The sequence below is a fragment of the Paroedura picta genome, chromosome 4, assembly GCF_049243985.1.
Source record: "Paroedura picta isolate Pp20150507F chromosome 4, Ppicta_v3.0, whole genome shotgun sequence".
NCBI classification, from domain to species: Eukaryota; Metazoa; Chordata; class Lepidosauria; order Squamata; family Gekkonidae; genus Paroedura; species Paroedura picta.
In genome coordinates this window covers 28,249,776-28,264,757 of record NC_135372.1, presented here as the reverse complement: position 1 = coordinate 28,264,757, position 14,982 = coordinate 28,249,776, and the positions used below count along the sequence as shown (strand labels likewise).

Below are 14,982 nucleotides of genomic sequence, written 5' to 3'. Positions count from 1 at the left end.
CCAGGCTCAACTGTTTTATTATATATTTTATTATTATTATACCCCATGTTTCTCCCAATGGGGTCCACGTTTCTCCCCTTGCAGGGCTGTTGTGAGGATAAAATAGGACCCCTGTGTACACTGAACCCTGTTGGGAGGAAGAGGGGCCGTGGCTTAGTGGTAGAGCATCTGTTTGGCACTCAGAAGGTCCCAGTTTTAATCCCAAGTATCTTTTATATCCAGTGAAAAGATCTGGTCCCTCAGGTACACCGGACCCAGACTGGGAATGGCCTTGAGGGTCAACATCAGCACCTTGAACCTGATCCAGAAGTCAACTGGGAGAGAGTGCAGTTGCCTGAGGACAGGCCAGATGTAGGTCCTCCAAGGGGTCCTGATGAGAACATTTGTGTTCTGGTCCAGTTGCCGTTTCCAGGTCAAAGTCAAGGGAGGGCCCCGGTAACCTCACCTGGAGGTGACTGTGGATCATGGATCACTGGCTAAATGTTCTGGGGTCATGTAGGGTGCTAGTAGCTTAGCTTGGTGGAGACGGTAAAATGCCAGCTGAGCTACTCTAGTGATCTGAACCTCCGTAGACAGGGAGGCATGGAAGATCATGCCCAGCTCTTCCCCACTGTGGGTTTCACCTCACTCCCGCGCCTTTGTGGCTGAGGGTTTGAAAAGCCAAATGCAGCTTTTGAGAGTCTTAGTTTGTGAGGGGGAGAACCAGATATGTCTTCCAGATTTTAAAGTATTTGGTATTCTTCCACAGCCAAACAGTGCACAGAGAATCGTTCTTCTCCCCTTCTCCTGATGCCCCCCCCCTTTCGAATTCCTCCCCTTTGGCTTCTCCCAGCTCCTCCCCTGTCCGTCCCTCTGTGCCCCTCCATCTCCGCCTCTCCGGAGCCTGGCTGGAGGGGACTGTAGGCTGACTGCCTCTCGCATCCCAAACTTAAAAACTGGATTAACTGGACAGAAACCGTCCCGGGAACCAGATCGGGGGGGCCCCTGCGACTGGGGGGAGTATGAAGCATTGATGGAAGAGATTCCCGCTTGCCTGGTGAGTCTTAACTGGGTTTTTTGTCCCGTATTTTTTTTCTCCCCCTAGTCTTGGAGGCTCATGGTGGGTAAAGAACTCCCAGAATTTGGGACCCCCCCCCTCCCACAGCTCATCACAATAGAATTACAATTCTTAAGTTTAAAAGGCGCCCTAGTTTTTCGAACTTCCTTCTGTTTTTATCTCCCCCCCCCCCCCAGATCCACCCTCTCCCAAAACTGTCTGCTGTTCTTCCAAGGGTTCTTTTGTTTTGGAGGAGCTAGCAGGGCAGGGGCAGCATTGACTCTCTTTTGGCCTTGGGGGAGCAAAGCGATTTGGTGGTAGAAACAGGGGGAGGGTAAAAGCCCCCTTGCCAAACAAACGTGCTCGCATAATCCTATGAAGAGTCAGTCCCCTGCCCTCTTGGATCCACTCACCTCTTTGTTTATTTCCAGGCTTTTAAAGGGGGCATTTTTCTGCATTCCAGGCCCCTGATTTTTCGTAATGATATATCATGGGGGAGCACATGCCTAGATTGTTTGACTTTTGAGGCCCCCCTTTTGAGAAGAATAGTTTTTTCCCCTTCCCAAGGCCCTGATTATCATGGAATTCTCCCCCAGATACCCCCCATCCCAGTCCCCCCCTCCTCCTCCATCTCTGTATTCTCTGTTCGGTTTTAACAAATAGTACAGTTTTTTGGGGAGAGGGCTCTTTGGCAAGAAGTGTGTGGGGGAGTACGGATTTTGCTTTATTCCTTCCTGGCACGCTTTTGGTGTCGGAAGCCAAGCTATAAACATTAGAATTAAAAAAAAATTATATCCAGTTGTTCAGGGAAGTTCAGGGGGGGGGGAAGCATTTGCTGACTCAGAATGGTCCTTAATCACATCAGAGGAACCCCCATTTGTTCACATCTCTCCCCCCCCCCCCCCCCCGGTCTTTTGTCTGCCTGGACGAATAACCTGAAAACTTTGGTAGCAGAAACACTCAGCAAGTTGACTGGAGTTTTTAGAGTAAGTCTGTTAAAAGTGGAGGCTGTGGTTTTTCTCCCCGACCGCTTCTTTCTTTCTTTCTGTCCGTCCGTCCCCCCCCCCCCCACTTTAAAACTTCTTAATCTGGCTGGTTGCAAACCAATTGGTTGTTCCAAGCGGAGAACGCAAGTGCCCAGTGTGAACCCTGGTGCACGTTTTTTGGCAGCTGTGCCTGTGTGGAGCGTTAGGCTTGTCCTCCCCCACTGGCTGATGTTTGAAAATGAGCAGCTTTCCAAAGATTCACTTGAACTCCCTCCCTCTCTCCCTCCCCCCCTCCCTCCCTCCCCATCCATTCCCTTTCTCCACCCCCCACCCCTCATTCCTGGCCAACAAAGAGTAGCAAAGGAGAGGGGAGCTGCAGGCTTCAGGCTGTGTAGGGCTGGAAATAGTCCCCCCAACCCCCTCCCCAACTTGAAAATTGGTGGTTTCCTGAGCGCGTTGCGATTGGTCAGTGAAGTTTGTTCTGCCTGTAATTTGTGCTTTTTCATTAGAAAGCTTTTATTAGTGTCCTTCTTCTCTCCGCTCCCTGCAAACACTTTAAACAGAAAGCACCAAAGCTCCGAAAACACGTTCGAACTTCTGAAAATGTTTGCAAATGGGGAGGGAGAGGGAGAGGGAGACCAGGCATCTGTGGGGGCCCCTGAGCAGCTTTGTGGAAAAGTTTAGCCAAGTTGGCAGCCATTTCCCCCCCCCCCTTTCCCCTCTCCAGCCTTCCCACTTGCCTGGGAATTCACTGCTGCCCTTGGGGTGCCCCCCACCCCAGCCCACCTCGGTTTTAGGTGATGCTCAGCAGCTGAGGGATGAAAGACTTAAGGAGGAGAGGGCTCTTTGGTGTGGAGAAAGGGCGACTGAGGGGTGACGGGAAAGAGCAGGGGTAGTCAAACTGCGGCCCTCCAGTTGTCCATGGACTACAATTCCCATGAGCCCCTGCCAGCATTCGCTGGCAGGGGCTCATGGGAGTTGTAGTCCACGGACATCTGGAGGGCCGCAGTTTGACCACCCGTGCCCAAAATTATGCCTGGCTTAGAGAAGAGAGAGAAAGAAGTCCTTTCCTCCCTTCCTCACCATACAAGACTCCATGAAATCAACAAGCAGTAAGCTAAGAATAGATAAAAGCAAGTCCTTCAACAGAAGAGTCATTAATGTGAAATTCACTATAAACCTAGACAAGAGGGGGATGGGATCAACATCTGGAGCAGAGGTCCCCGAGTGGCTCTTAGCTACAAGTACAGGTGGGACAGTGTGCCCGGGGCAGTGATTGCTCTGCATCAGGGGTAGTCAAACTGCGGCCCTCCAGATGTTCATGGATTACAATTCCCATGAGCCCCTGCCAGCAAACGTTGGCAGGGGCTCATGGGAATTGTAGTCCATGGACATCTGGAGGGCCGCAGTTTGACTATGCCTGCTCTGCATTCTTGGTGCTTGGGGAGGGGGCAATGGGGGGAGGGCTTCTGGAATTCCGGGCCTGCTGATGGACTTCCTGATGGCAACTGGGTTTTGGCCACTGTGTGGCACAGAGGGTTGGACTGGAGGGGTCATTGGCCTGATCTCTCTGTTCTGATCTTCTAGAATTACAGCTGATCTCCAGACGACAGAGATCAGCTACTCTGGTTTTTAAAAACAGATTTTTATTTATTTATTAGAACATTTCTAGACCACCCCTAACGGCGCTGCCATCTCAGGGCAGTTTACAACATTGTTAAAATGCACGAACAGTTAAAATCATTCAAGCAGTTCAATTAAATAAATGATTCTATGGCATTATACGCTGCCAAGGTCACTTTGACGTCCAGACCTCCAGGAACTTCCCCAAGCAAAGTTTGCTACCCTCCAGCTTTTCAAACGTTATGGGTCGTTGTTCTGGGGGATTTGCAGCCATTCATGGTGCACTGAGAGGACTTGTGCAACTCCCAAAGCTGACCTATGTGTGCATTACCAGATTGTGTGAATGATAAAAGCAGAGGGAAAGCTGTTCGAGATTTAGGGAGCTGTGAGTGTGGGTCTGTGCATGTGTGAGCAAGTTTGTGGTGACTTTTCTGCAGTCCTGTGGGCTGCCTTTTCTGTTTTGGTAAGAAACGTCTTTTTAAAGCCGTTTGTTACAGCCTGTTCTGGGGGCCAATGGGAAGAGAGCGTGTGGAGACTTGGAGAAGACACATCTAGGTATCTTAAAAAAACCCGGTTTGCAATTTTAATGTTAGGTTTTATTGTTCGGTTTTGGGGTTTTTTAAAAAAGGAATCTTTAGCCTGCTTTTTCGCCTGCCTTCAAAGGCTCTTGCTCCTTTTGGAAAATTCCATTTAGAGCAAGTCGTCCTGAAAGGAAGCGATGTTCAATAGCACCGGGACCCCAGTGTGAGTCACGCTGCATAAAATCCCAAATAATGTTACTTTGGTGATTTTCAAAAGAGAGATCCTCCCCCCAAAATAACTCCCCCCTTGAAATACCCTAGCCATTGAGCATTCTTGCGTCTTTTTTCAAACGGGCTGAATATTTCATCCAGCATACGCCTGTTCTCTCTTTAAGTCCACCTACAGACAATTGGTTGGCAGCTTGTGAATAAGAGCGTTCATCAGATGTAGGAATCTTTTTTTTTGCATCTTCTGGATATTTATAAATCCAGCGCCGTTTGGCTTGTACAGAAAAAGGGAGGGTGGGTTAAGGTGGGAGAAGAGAGAAAAAGGAACCTTTGCATCATGGTTAGTTTGTTCACAAATGGATCGTGTGCATTTGGTCCTTGCCTGCATTTGGCTGTGAAGGACCTTCCATCTATTCATGGTTGTCATTTTTAACAGACCATTTCTTGCTTGTTGTTTGTTTGTTTGTTTTCCCTTTTTAAAGGTGGGCTCGTGTCAGTCTTGGGAGGTATGAGGAGAGACTGCCTTTCTCCTTGGCACTCAATAATGGGAATTTTTCTTAAACTGCCCCACAGTCTTCTTAGATAAGCTGCCAGCCTCCTGAACAGGCCATCTTGCATGTGTTGCTGACCTGGCTGTGCCAATGCGGAACGCTGACTCATGTTGAGATGCAACAGGCAGCTTGTTCTTGGTGTATTTCCACCCTGGAAATGACTGGTCAGTGCTTTTGTAGCCAAGATGGAAGCAAAATTGGTAACCAATGGGAAGGAGGAATGTAGATTGGTAACTCAGGCAGAGACACAATGGAGTCTCTCTTAATTTTTTTTTGCATGTTTGTGTCTGGAATGACCTCAAATGATTCGTTGCATCTGAGATAGGAACTGATTAGCCAGGGACAAGAACAGAGATGGCAGGTCACCTCCTCTGCAAGTGGGTCTTTTAGAACAAGGTGATAAAATGCAGTATGGATCCTATTACTGTTAGGTGGATCAAGAACTGGTTGACAGACCATACCCAAAGGGTGCTTGTAAATGGTTTGTGATCTTCTTGGAGAAGAGTGATCAGTGGTGTGCCTCAGGGATCTTTCCTGGGCCCTGTGTTGGTCAACATATCTTTACACTGCTCCGTGGGAGCGGTATAAATAAAGCAGGAAGGAGTGTGGGGGAGGGCTCGGTCCGGGATGGGGGGGACACAACAATTGGCGCCTTGCCCCCAGACTGACGACCCGCCCACCCCCCAAGCTGTACCACCTTTGGCCGACAACCGCCATTATGCAGCTGCCCGCCGACAAGGCAGGTAGGCACCCACCCTTCTCAACCCCGCCCTCTTCCCCCCTGCCCCCACTTGCCACTCAACCCTATGCTCCGCTGCCGCCACTTCCCCATCCCCAAACACCCAGCCACCCACTCTTCCCAACCCCCAACTCTTCCCCCCCTTCGCCACTCAACCCCGCGTTCCGCCGCTGCCACTTCCTTTCCCGCCACCGAAGCCGGGAACTGGGGTGGGCAGGGGGGTGGGGGAAAGGCTTTGCCGCAGCGAGAAGAGTAGGACTGCCATGTCGGAGACACGGCGGGCCTGCTCCTTTTGCCGCACCGAAGTGGGGGGGAGGGGGGAAAAGGCTTTGCCACGGCAAGAAGAGCAGGCCCGCCATATCGGAGACGCGCTAGCCCTTCTCCTGTCACCACACCGAAGCCGGGACCTCGGGGGAGAGGGGGAGGGGGGTGGGGGAAAGCGGGCGGCGGGGACGGTGCGGCGGAGGGGCCTGCTAGGAGCCCTGCGAGCCTGCTGCCCCCCCCAGCACCCATGATAGTGCCCATTGTATTCAAAGATACAATGGGCTTTACATCTAGTCTAGTCTCTACATAATGAGATAAAAGTCCTTGGGAGTGTACATACCAGTGGTAGAAAGCACTAACTGCGTCCTACAACTCTTATTACTCCAGGGACTAATGGGAAACTTACAGCTTAAGATAAATAGTTAGGTAAAACAGCCCCCCCCCCAAAAAAAACCCCCCACACCACCACCCCACTATACAAGCTCCAACGCAACCCAGGAAGTCCCTTCGTCTTTCCCTCCCTTTATTTTAACCGCAATTGAAATGAAAGACTAGGAGAAGATGAGCTGCCAGCAAAGAGAGCCAGAAAAGAGAAAAACAAGAGATAATAAAAGAAAGAAAAAGTAGCACCTTCCTCTCGCCCACATTCTGCATCGAAGAAGATGTGATGGCTTCAGTTGGGGATGCGCAGTGCATAGGCAGCACAGTGGATGTGGGGTGTGTGGCTGGCCAGTGCCACCACACCCCCCACGCATGGATCTCAATAAGGAGCAAACAATATTATTATTATTATTATTATTATTATTATTATTATTAGTAGTAGTAGTAGTAGTAGTAGTAGTAGTAGTAGTAGTAGTGGTAGTGGTAGTGGTAGTGGTAGTGGTAGTGGTAGTAGTAGTGGTAGTAGTAGTAGTAATACAGCTTCTAGTGAGGAGGAAAAGCAGAAGCTGGTAGCTGGAAGGCCCTGGCCAACGTTGGGTCTAGAGTTGAGAAAACAGGGGAACGGCAAAGGGTGGGCAGAACTCTTTGGCCCCAATTCACAGGTTTGTCTGAATGGACTCCAGAGTTGGCTGGGTGTTGCTCTGTGCCCAGTGTTCAAGGGATAGTGCCACACTTCTTCAAAGCAAGGACTAGAGTAGGGGTCCCCAGCGTGGTGCCCATGGGAACCGCAGCGCCCGCTGACTCTTTTTCTGGGAGTGGGAGCCAGATGGGGCTTCTGACTGGCCCTGTAGGTTTCATTGGCTGTGCTGTTTCATACAAAAAAAAAAATCCCTACAACAACATGGCTTGGGCAGCAGCTGCCACCACCGCACTAGGCTCTTCACTGTGTGACTGAAGGGAAGCCATTTTGTGACTGGCACCTCCTCCTGAGGCAGCCATTTTGTGCTTGTGCCTACCACTGAATATCAGAATTCCAAAGGGGCCTGCAGGCACAAAAAGTCTCGAGACCCCTGGCCTAGATATTTGACAACATGAGGGAGAAAAGGTCTCCCCCTCCCCAGTGTTTCTGAGACTTCTTATCGCTAGTTGGCACACAGGTCAATCTACTCAGTGTGAATTGGAGGCCTCAGACTGGGAGGTGTGTGTGTGTGTGTGTGTGTGTGGGTGTTCTCTGGGGCCTGCTACTTTCAAGTCTTTAAAGTAGGGGTAGTCAAACTGTGGCCCTCCCGGTGTCCGTGGACTACAATTCCCATGAGCCCCTGCCAGCATTCGCTGGCAGGGGCTCATGGGAATTGTAGTCCACGGACACCGGGAGGGCCACAGTTTGACTACCCCTGCTTTAAACTCTCAAACTAAGACGGAGGGGAGGCCCTCTGACTCTTCCACCAATCAAAGAGGCTCATTTGGTGGGCGCACAAGAGAGGGCCTTCTTGGCGCCAGCACCACAGTTATGGAGCAGGCTGCCCAGGGCTGAGTGCCTGGTCTGCAGGAGGCAGCTGGAGACGGTTTCATTTAAGACTGGCGAAGTTTACAAGCCATTCTGAGCTGTGATTTCAAATACTGGATTTTTAGTACCTGAGGGAGCGTTGACTTAAGGAAGCTCATGTTCCCCAAATCATTGTGCTGCGAGTGGCCCCAAGCTACATAAGGAAGAAGGTTGACTAATAAATGTATAAATAAAGAGATGTCAGGGTTTGGTCCCTGGCCATCAGTGGGGGAGGAGTGGGGTGAGGCGGCCAGATCCAGGCTGGGAAACTGTGACTTGGTGACCAGATTGTCCCACTTTTGGAGGGACATCTGGGGGTACCTGGCAAATTGTACTTACGTTGAAATTAAAAAAAATATATATATATTACAATACTATTTTTGCATTCTATGCGCTCTATGAAACTTTTTGTTGCTCCATATAGACCAAATTTTAAATCAAGAACCCTCCCGGTTGATGGTGTCCCACTTTGCCAATGTTAAAATCTGGACACGGACACAAGCACCCCTAACCTAAGTGCACCAGATCTGTACAGCTAATTAGAAGGAGATAGAGCCCAGGGACTCATGCAGTGAAGCAACAGGCAGCCTTCTTTTGTAAACAGTCTTACTTACAGGAGACTGTGGAACCGCTTGTCGCTGTATGCTGTGCGGGCATTAATCTGTTGGTCATTCCCAGCCCCAGGGAAGCCCATCTGGCCTTGACCAGGGCCAGGGCCCTTTCGGGATTAGCCCCTACCAGGTGGAATGAGCTTCTGGAAGAGCTACGGGCCCTGCAGGAGCTTTCAGCATTCCACAAGACGGAACTCTTCCACTTTGTCTACAGATGAGCCCAGTTTTTCAGGGCATAGCTCTGCTGCACCCCCCCCCCCCAAGGAAGATAAAAGGTAAAGGTATCCCCTGTGCAAGCACCGAGTCATGTCTGACCCTTGGGGTGACGCCCTCTAGCGTTTTCATGGCAGACTCAATACGGGGTGGTTTGCCAGTGCCTTCCCCAGTCATTACCGTTTACCCCCCAGCAAGCTGGGTACTCATTTTACCGTCCTCGGAAGGATGGAAGGCTGAGTCGACCTTGAGCCGGTTGCTGGGATTGAACTCCCAGCGTCATGGGCAAAGCTTTCAGACAGCTGCCTTACCACTCTGCGCCAAAGGAAGATAGCCACTACCAATTCTTGGCGTCTCTGATGGCAACCCGTTATTGCATTACCATCCCCCCTAGGTGGGTGCACCACCATAGAATGGGGTTATGTTTACCACTATGTTACTGCTAGATTACGTTATTGTGTTTTAATCAGGTTTTAATGGGTTTTTTATTGGGGGTTTTGTATTGGAACCTGATTTTGTAACCCGCCATGAGCCAGTTTGCCTGGAGTGGTGGGCAATAAGTCCAATAAATAAATAAATAAATAATAAGAAACTGGTATACACTTGATTTTATGCAGCATAAAGGTAAAGGTAAAGGTATCCCCTGTGCAAGCACCGAGTCATGTCTGACCCTTGGGGTGACGCCCTCTAGTGTTTTCATGGCAGACTCAATACGGGGTGGTTTGCCAGTGCCTTCCCCAGTCATGGTCCTCTGCAAATAGGTCTGTTGTGTGAATTAGTGCATCCCCTTTTGCCAGCTGTGCCCCCCCTCCCCTTGGCTGGTCTGGCCAAGGGAATTTGAGTTGCATCCATTCCCTTGAAATCAGCCAGAGCATTTTCTCCGATTATCACAGGTTTAGTCACTGCCTGGGTGTTCTTATTTTTTAAATTTCCCAGAACTTTTTTCAAAGAGAACTTCTGGAGGCCGTGAAAAATATGAACTCGTCAGAATGAGGGAATCGGGGTTCTGTGCCAAGCAAGCGTCATAGGACCTCCTCCCCTGAAAAAGGCTAACTGTGGGAAAACATCTGCCGCTGGCAAAATAATCTGTCCAAGAGATCTGGAGCCAATTCTAGCGAGTTATTTGAGTCCAGATCTTGATAGAGTCCCCTGCATCCTAAGGGACGCCTCCAAGATACCTGTCTTTATGAGAAGAGTCACAAAAAAGATGTCGTTCTACCAGTGGAACTTCCACATTCAGAGGCATTCTACCCCATGAAAGCAATCTCCCAAGGATGAGGCGCAAGAGAACTCTGCGACATCCACGTCTTGCCTGCAGCTTGACAGAGAAACAGTTGCCGGTTTGCCTTTGGAAAATGGGTTAGATCCCACCAAGCTCCCCTGGAGCATTTCCCCGTGCTTTCCCCAAACAAGATGTTTCTGGCTGGAACTGCTTTTTGGCAAACGCGGCTGGAAAACGGCATTTTATCAGTGAATTTGATCTGATACGGTCAGCTGCCTGCCCGCTATCGAAATTCTCTGTGCCCAGGAATGTCTCCGTCCAGCAAATCACTCCCCTTTCTGCTTCTCTTCGGGAACTCTTTCTTAACTGGAGCCCAAGATGTGGCGATAACAGCGAGGTTAGTTAGCCTTCAAAGGACATTGGGACAATTTATCGCAAAAGGTAGTCCTGGGGTGTAAAGGGAGCCTCCCTGGGCAGAGGCAGTGGGTTTTTTAAATACCCAGTGCAGAACAGTACAAGTCCTTTTCTCATCATCCTTCCAGGGCAGAGTCTGCACTTACTTTCTTTATTCCATTGTCAATCCTGTTGAATTCAGATCGCTTTGAACTCGGGTCTTCCTCTTCCCCCCCTCCTCCCCATTGAAACAGGAAAGTCTTCTGCACGTGGTTAGGGTAGTTCAGAAGGGGGGGGAGCCAAGCCTCTTTCTTTCTTTTCTTGAAGGGGGGGGGAGAGGAGCCAGGCAGGGAGCCTCTTTCTTTTCTTGGGGGGGGGGGAGAAGATCGAAAAAGGCAGAGGAGGGAGGAAAAATCCAGGACTGACAGAAGTTGAGAGAAATTAGGGGTTTCTCCTTTAAGGCAAGTTTGTCAAATGACCAGGTGTGGCCTATCAGAGGTTCTCTACCACTGAGCTTGGTTTCCCAATCCGGATATTGAGCATTAAAAGCACTCTAAGATACTGCACAATAAAAGTAGAGTCACTCCGGATCAATCCTTCTTGCTGCAGAAGGAAAATTTAAATCGCCCAAAATCCAAACGGAAATCGCATTATGTGTAGAGAGCAGGGACTGAATCGATCCAAGGTTGGAATAAAAGCTCTGTGCAGTTTACACCCAGGATACCATGTGTGGCAAGAAACAGGTCTAGGGGGACTTTTGGTCTAATCCTGCATGACCCTGCTGTAGTTATTGCTTATGTGTCTCTGCAAGTACAAGGGCCAGACTACGCTCTGGGTGTTTGTAAATACAGTTAAAGGCACAGTGCCTTCCCACTCAGACAAAATGACATTTGAATTTACGAGCATAAGAGAAGCCCTGTTGGATCAAGCCGGTGTCCCGTCCAGTCCAGCACTCTGTGTCACACAGGGGCCAAAAGTCAGGGGCCACTGGGAGGTCCAGCAGCAAGGCCAGAAGTCCAGAAGCCCTCCCACTGTGGCCCCCCCCCCAAGCCCCAAGAAGACAGAGCATCCCTGCCCCAAAGAGTCTGTTCTGTTGAGACCTTGTGGCTAAGAGCCACGCATGGACCTCTTTTCCAGGTGATCCCCTGTTTGAGCTGTCAATGCTTGTAGCCACTGCCGATTCCTGCAGCAGTGAGTTCCATGTGCTGGGATGAAAAAGTCCTTCCTTCTATCTGTTTTGAGCCTCCTGCGCCTTAAGTTCATTGCGTGCCCACAAGTTCTTGTACGGTGAGAAAAGGGAGAAAGGGCCTTTGTTTTCGCTCTTCTCTGCCCTGCGCGTAACTTTGTCAGCCTCTGTCGTGTCACCCCTCAGTTGTCACGTTCTGTTGATGTGTCAGAGACCGTGTCAAAGGAGGTGGTTGTGCTCTTTGGTTTGGGGGACTTGTGGGTTCCCTCTGCTCAAGAGCATCCTGTTCTTCTACAAGAAATGCCACCACTTCAGTGGGAAGCTGCCAAAGAATGGCCTCTTCTTACTAGCCGTGGTTCTTCCAGAGCAGGGGTAGTCAAACTGCGGACCTCCAGATGTCCATGGACTACAATTCCCAGGAGCCCTTGCCAGCATTCGCTGGCGAATGCTGGCAAGGGCTCCTGGGAATTGTAGTCCATGGACATCTGGAGGGCCGCAGTTTGACTACCCCTGAGCAAAGGGGCTCATTCCTATCTGCTGCTCCCGAGACCTGCTGGGCATCGAACCAGAGACCACCTGCAAGCCCAGCAGATTTTCTCTCCACATGTTAGGCTAGATGAGGGATTCTTGTTGAGACTTTGGGCAGCTTCGGGGTTCTGAGGCAGGGCGGTGGGCACGACTCCAAAATGGCTGCCACAGAGGGTGGAGTCAGCCACAAGATGTCAGGGAGTTTGGTCACAGCTCATCACTTCAGGCAGACGCTGTTTAACATCCTGCCTTTTAAATAATAAATAATAAATATCAGCTCAGGGCGGTTCACGACATTATAAAGTCATACCGGGTAAAATCATAACAATAAATAACCGTCTTACCTTAAAAACTGCCTTCTCGTGTTAATGCCTGGGGGATCTTTTCAGAGCTCAGAAGGGTCTCTGTTGGTGGGTGTTTCAAGTGGGGAGGCCAGATTGATTGACGTCTGCAGTGCCAATCAGAAGCCCTATGGGACAAAAGTCTCCCCCAACCCTGCCCACTTTCTCAAAGCTCTTGGTAGATTCCAGGGAAAGTGCTGAGGTCCCTCAGTCATGGTCTACAACAGGGGTAGACAAACTGTGGCCCTCCAGATGTCCATGGATTACAATCCCCATGCATTTGCTGGCAGGGGCTCATGGGAATTGTAGGCCATGGACATCTGATGGGCCACAGTTTGTCTACCCCTGGTCTACAACCTCCTTTCCTGAGATCACGCCACTCTCCAAGATATAAGGACAGATGGACTCACATTCTAGCTGTATCTGAAGAAGTGAGGACTCACAAGAGCTCCTCCCCTGCCACAAATGTTGTCAGTCTTGAAGGAGCTCCTAGACTCTGGCTCTTTCCTAATCTCCTTTTCTGTAGCTTCAGCCCTGGTGGACCAAGACAGAAGAACCAAAGGAATCTTACCAATTTGCAGGGGAACGGGGTGGGATGGAGGGGGGGGGGCTCTGGACCTACTGTCTGTGCCAATTGTCAACATTGTTGTTCTGGAAAATATTTGTTATCCTTTCTTGATATAAATTGTTTGAGCTTACATGGTTACTGCAAATGGTTTCGGTTTTTCGACTGTTAATGTTCGGCATCCTTCTCCCAAACTGTTTGGTGCATGGGGGGGAACCCTTCCCACTTTGGAGAACTTCAAACCGTTGATAGTCTGATAACCTAGGGGCAGCTCCAGTACAGCGTCATCTCTCCCCCCCCACCCCTCCCATGCCCCGGGTACAGCATTGTTGGCGCATGATGACTCACCCGCTTCCTTTCTACGTGCGCGATGAGGCGCCTGTGAGTCCTTGTGCCAAGATTGGCATTCTTGGTTGGCGGGGGGATTATACGGAGAATGCCTGGCTGAATACTTCTTTGCCATTGCCTCATGGCTGGGTGTTTGGAAGGACGAGTTGCGTGGCACAGCGCATGGGTGCTGAGGAGGGACACTGGGGAGGGTTGAGGGTGTGAATGGTTCTTTCCAAAGTCACACGTGTTGGTTTGCTGTAATGGGGAATGGTCTCGAGGTGCGTTTCAGGCTCCCAGGATTTTGGTTCTACCTGTCTTGGTAAATTCCACTTGCTTTCTGCATACGTCAGTCTTGTGGACGGTGGTTTTTTTTGAAAAAGGGACCCAAACTGTGCCCGACAATCCTTTATACCCCCTAGCAATTCTTTCTCGCTAATTGTCTTCCTGGAAAAAATGGTGCCGCCTTCACCCTGGGTGACCTTGCTGTCAATTCTTTATCGGTTCAATTTTTCCAAGCCTCCTGGAGCCCCGCTGAGTCCCAAATTGGGAGAGTGGGCTGCTGCAGCCACCCGATTACGAAGGAGATCTCTCTTGGGTCCCCGTTTTGGCTTTTGCGGAATTCATTCCTAGGTTTGGTGCTGGGCATGAAGGTCCACATGGAACGATGGTGTCCAGGTGTTTGTCTTTAGCGCACAAAAGCCTGAAAGTGGGCGCATGAGCACTGGGGGTTCTGCGGCGCACTCCAGCTGTTGCCAACTCCTTCGAAGCTCTGATGGCATGTGGTCAAGCAATTAATAGCTTTTCAAATTATCTGGAATTAAAAGAGCAGACACCTACTTGGCTTTCCAGTCCCTGGAGAGAAGGCTGGGGCAGAGCTTGCTAATGCGGCAGGTGGAATAGAGCTGCCTGCAGTGTGGAACTGTGAGTGTGTGTGTGTGTGTGTTGGGGGGGCTTAGGGAAGTATGGCATGAAAGTTGGGGTCTTTACATGCATGCCTGCCTTTCATGCTTTGATGCCTGATGGCTAAAATTGTCTTTGCGAGAACTGCCCTGGGGGGGATGGGGGTGTAATCTTTATTTTTATGTCTGTCCGTCTTCATTTATAACCCACCTCAGTGTCCATTGGAGGCTCAAAGCAACTTGCGTTTTTCTCCACTCCTGCATTTTCGTACCTGACTCTTTCAGATCTTATTATGAAACTCTAAATCAGGCTTTCTCAACCAGGGTTTTGTGAAAGCCTGGGGTTTCCTGACGGCCCTGGAACGGTTTCCTGAATGCATGGGAGTTAATTTTTTAATATATTTTTTTAATTGTTGAATGTTAATTGGATGATGTTGACCAGCCCCCCCCACCTTGGCCATTGATGGACCTAGGAAGGGGGGGGTCCTCTGGGGGGGGGTGTCCTCAGCTCTGCTTCCCAACCATATTCCACATCAGTGGTCCCCAACCTTTTTATCACCAGGGACCGGTCAACGCTTGACAATTTTACTGAGGCCCGGGGGGGGGGGGTAGTCTTTTGCCAAGGGACGTTGTAGCTGCCTGAGCCCCTGCTCCACTTGCTTTCCTGCCAGCGCCCCTGACTTCCCGCCGCCCACTGGGGAGTGCTGCCAGCAGCAGCTGCGCAGTGCCACGCCAAGGGGGAGCCCCAGTCATGGCGGCCGCTGGAGAGCAACAAAGGTGAGCTGGCAGCAGAGTGGCAGGGCAGCCCCCAAAGCAGCA

The 14,982-nt window shown here is 50.3% G+C and overlaps 1 protein-coding gene across 1 annotated transcript in view; it reads left to right on the top strand.

The window, feature by feature from the left end:
• Positions 1–858: 858 nt before the first annotated feature.
• The window catches only part of PTPRS (protein tyrosine phosphatase receptor type S), a 257,496-nt gene continuing 243,372 nt past the window's right edge, over positions 859–14,982 (top strand). The window contains exon 1 of the mRNA XM_077332102.1: positions 859–1,036. The gene's annotated coding sequence lies outside the window, so the exon portion shown is untranslated. The remainder of the gene's footprint in view (positions 1,037–14,982) is intronic.